Consider the following 5,000-nt stretch of genomic DNA (forward strand, 5'->3'; position numbering starts at 1 on the left):
TATAAAGCTGCTGGCTAATTTCAACTTGAACAGCGGCTTTTCTCCTGCTGACAGTCTCCTTGCTTCCCATATCCTCCGCCTTCTACCGTATGCCGGCCACCCGGCGCATAGTCCGCCCGATCCTCCGACCTGATGTGACCTTCCTCTGCTTCCGTTCGTCTGTCCTCACCCGCCCCGTGTTCCCGCGTTGCCTCTCCTCTCTCTCTTTTATACCCCCTCCTCTCCCTTTCCTCTTCAGACCTGAAGATGGAATCCAGGTGGATTTCGAAACTGTAGTCTCATTTTCAATAAATCTAGATTTTGTGTGGGTTTTTCTTCCATGATAATAATTGTAATAATAATAATAATAGTAATAATAATAATTATTATTTTATTATTATTATTGTTATTATTATGATAACAATATAATAGTAATAAAAATATAATAATAATAATAATGATAAAAAAAAAATAATAATAATAATAATGATAATGATAATAGTAATAATGATAATAATAATGATAATAATAAAGATGATGATAATGATGATATTAATATTAATATTAATATTAATAACCATGATAATGATAAAACTGACAGTAAAAATAATGATAATGATTATGATGAGGATAATAATAATAATTACAATAATAATAATAATAATAACAATAATAATAATAATAATAATAATAACAATAATGATACTAATAATAACCGAGTGGTTAGAGCATCGGACTCAACACTGTCAAGACGGCAATCTGAGTTCGAGGGTTCGAGTCACCGACCGCCGCGTTGTTCCCTTGGGCAAGGAACTTTACCTTGATTGCCTACCTAACCACTGGGTGGGCAAGCCAGCCCAAGTCAAGTGCTGGTCTCAAGCCCAGATAAATAGAGAGAATGATTACCTAAAAAAGGTACCACCGGCACTCTCCGTGGAAAGGAACTGGGGACCCTACCACGCACTCACTCCAAGAGCATCACACCATGAAAACTACAATTATCATGTTGTGACCACGGAGGCTCAGACATGAACCTACCGTTAAAAGAAGAAGTAATAATAATAAAATAGAAATCATCATCATCATCATCATCATCATAATAATAATAGCAATAATAATAATAATGATAATAATAATAATAATAATAATAATAATTATTATTATTATTATTATTATTATTATTATAACAATAACAATAATGATAATAATGACAACAATTATCATCACCGTCATCATCATAATCATAACAAAATAAAGAAATAACAATAATATTGTAATAGCAATAATAATAATGATAATGCTAATAGTAATTCTGCTTGAAGAGTGTTTACAAGGTACTGGCTTCCCATCGCTACCAGTCAGTGGTTTGTTGAGCAAGGATGATATTGCAGTAGATATTGTATAAGGATATAAATGCACTGCGTTTTTTACGGCATTTCCTTTTACATTTATAAATGAGTGAATTGCAAAGCGGTAAGACTTTCAGAAATGTTCCCGACACGCAGTCAACATCTCATAATACAACTCTGTCGACTCATACTAAACCTTCAGCTGCTACTCCTCCGCCTGTGAAATCTCAAACCTTTCTGCTTTCTCTCTCTGATTGTTCATCCTTAGGTCACCTGCTCGCTTCCACCATGACATTCCAGCTCCATCACACGTTCGGCGGGACTTCTATCCCCGTCGAAAATGTATCTTAGAAACGCTGCGTCGATGATTGTTCAGAGAGGTGTGCGTAGAGACGTTATTCGCAGTCACATGAGTGGATGTGGCAGAACCGTGTCGAGAATTAACACCCCCGGACGTGAGACATGCAAATTGGATTATTTCGAGGATATTTCCCAGTCTTCAATTCAAATCGTTAAACGCAGAACATCACCTCCAGTTGGTAAAGGTTCATCCAAATTAGACATGCGTCTTTGTACGACCATTCCTCGTTCAACTTGGAATACAGATTTTGAAATGGATCTCAACCATTCCAGGCTGCGCAGACTCACCGCTGAAATCCGTCTCTAAAAAAATCATCTATCGTCTGTAATATAGATGGTAAAGTTGATGCTAACAGCTTCTCCTTCCTCTTTCGATGTACGATAAAGTTGGAGACTTTGCTCAAACAACTACCCGGTGAATTCGACAACGCGAAAAAAACTCGTGGTGTCACTTTACCGTACGCGAGCATAGAAGTCAAGCGCAGAGACACAAGATCAACACGAAGCATTACACAAGCTTAATCAGGAGAAGCAGCTTAATAATATGTCTCAGGGGTGGAAGAATAAATCTAACTCTTGCTATAACAGCCATAATACGGGAATGCAACAGTGCAAACCTACTAACTACTACAAAAGGTTATAACACAGGACAAAGAACCCATACGCATTTTTCATTTCAACCTCGCTCTCATCCGTGCAGCCAATCCTTATTCACCACATGAGCATCAGTACCTGACCCGTGTCTTGTTGTGCTGGAGGTCACGGCACCGACTGGTACGAGCTAAGTTTAAACACACACACACACTTACATACACAAACACACACACACACACACACACACACACACACACACACACACACACACACACACACACACACACACACACACACACACATACCACACACACAAAACACCACACACACAACACAACACACAAACACACACACACACACCACACACAACAACACCCCAACACACACACACCCCACACACACACACACACACACACACACACACACACACACACCACACACACACACACACACACACACACACACACACACACACACACACACACACCACACACACACAACACACACAACACACACCACACATGTATATATATATATATATATATATATATATACATTATATATATATATATATATATATATATATATATGTATATATATATATATATATATATATATATATATATATATATATATATATATATATATATATATATACAAATATAAGAGCGCACACATGAATGAAAGGCCATTATATTCGCCAAGAAATATATATGTTCTACCTCTGTGATATAACACCTTATATTTTATTTATTCAGCTGATGAACAGTTTTCTTTCAGAGCTATCTTACCACCAAGTGCGCAGTTGCCAGTAACATTATTGATTATAACAGTAATTTGCCTATTCCATTACAAGTGAATTGCCACCCTAATGCACTATGGCTATTAATGGCTATTAATCCTTCACTGTACACTTGACTGGTCTTACTCTTGACAGCTACCCGATCTTTTGACCTTTTCATGTTCCCTTTTCGGATCCTTGTGACCTTTCAGGCCCTCTATAGATCAGTAATTTCTTTAGACCTTCTACACACATCAACTCGGCTCAATTATTCATCATAATTCATGAGACTAATTCGTCTCTCTGACCTTCTGCACTTCATTCACCTTTCTTTATTTTCTTTCTTTTTTCTCTCTCTTTCGCTCTACTAAGATTTGCAAGCATACTGGAATCTACGAAAAAAATATATAACCACTGCTCCTTCACCTGTGCTAACGAGAATTATGAATATGTGGTGTGTAAGTTTATCACTCACTCATGAAAAAATAACACACATAATCACTCCGGAATATTTCTCAAGGCAGTGAGAAAATCCAATCGTCCATTCAGGTCCCAGAGGCAGCGTAAATTCATGCCTGAATTGGCAAATATCGTTAGAGTTATTCAAATCAGGATGTGTTACAAGGGAAAAAAAGTTATGAAAATAAAGCTTATCAAGGCCAGTTTATTCCTTCGTTTAGAAGAAATTACAGTTTGGAAATTCCTCGATAAAAATGCACAGTGCATAAACAGCGTTCCTGGTGTAATCAGCGTGTTTTATAACACGAAATGTAAGTCTTGAGATGTTAAACGATCCCCACAAGAGTTACATAGATCGATGCACACAGACTGAGCAAGAAGTAGGTAACCTTTTTGCTGTAGTTAGGTGGATTTTTCCATAACGTATTGCCAGGTGGAGACTCATGGGAATGGCAACACTGTACTAGGGAGGCATACTCTTGACAGCCGATCCATCCTATGCCGGAGAGATATTTTCTCCAACTCACAGTAATAACTCATAAAACGTCTCTACTCACGCCGATTTACTATTTAGGACCGCCTGCATTCGGCTGTGGAGTATGAGCCTTGCACTTCTTACCGCCCGTATCTCAAAACTTCTCTTTGAAGGAAAATCTATCCGTTACCACAGACAATGAAAATCCTGAAAGCTATGGTATTATGATGAATTTGCATGCATAATACCCTTGCATGGCGCACGCGAGATTCGACCAGGACGAAATGTTGTAATGCTCGCAAGAGCCTGGCTGAATGCAGCCCCTCGGACCAGCTAGCTCGAGACACAAGGAACAATGCGTTATTCAGTGCATCCCGGCATAGTTAGTGGTCCATGATCCAAGCTGTAACTAGGTCGGTCCGTATCTGTGCGATAAGCCAGGGCGGTAAATGACAAACAGATCTTTAAAAAAAAGAAGAATTAAGGTGAATTCGTGCCCTTGAGAAATGTAAAAGAAATATTGAGCGAAAGTGAATGTAGCATGTCTGTTTTTTTTTTCTCTCTCTCTCTCCCGCGTATCCATCAGTAGCGGAAATGTGGCTCCATTTACTGAATATGCCATTTCAGTATCATTACCTGCATGCGATCTGTCCATTTGTCCAAGTACCATTTTGGTGTATGTAAATCCAATGAAAAAGAACATTTTGCAAACCAATATGCAAATTAACAGCGGTTTCCATATTGTTTATTTTGTTTATCCTTTTCCTGGGGGATATTAAGACGTAATTCGTACACCAATATTCTGTTTTTTGACTTTTGAATACCTTAAGATTCCACTACTTGTTTTCTTAGTCTATAACAGATATAAAAAATTATATATATTTAGAAGTGCCAAGAACTAAGTTTCCATAGCCTACCTCATGTGTAACCTTTGACCCAGAATTTACTATTGGCCCGGAATACACCTTTGACCCCGAACTGAACTTTGACCCAAAACTCACAT

Source organism: Penaeus monodon, chromosome 37, assembly GCF_015228065.2.
Source record: "Penaeus monodon isolate SGIC_2016 chromosome 37, NSTDA_Pmon_1, whole genome shotgun sequence".
NCBI lineage: Eukaryota > Metazoa > Arthropoda > Malacostraca > Decapoda > Penaeidae > Penaeus > Penaeus monodon.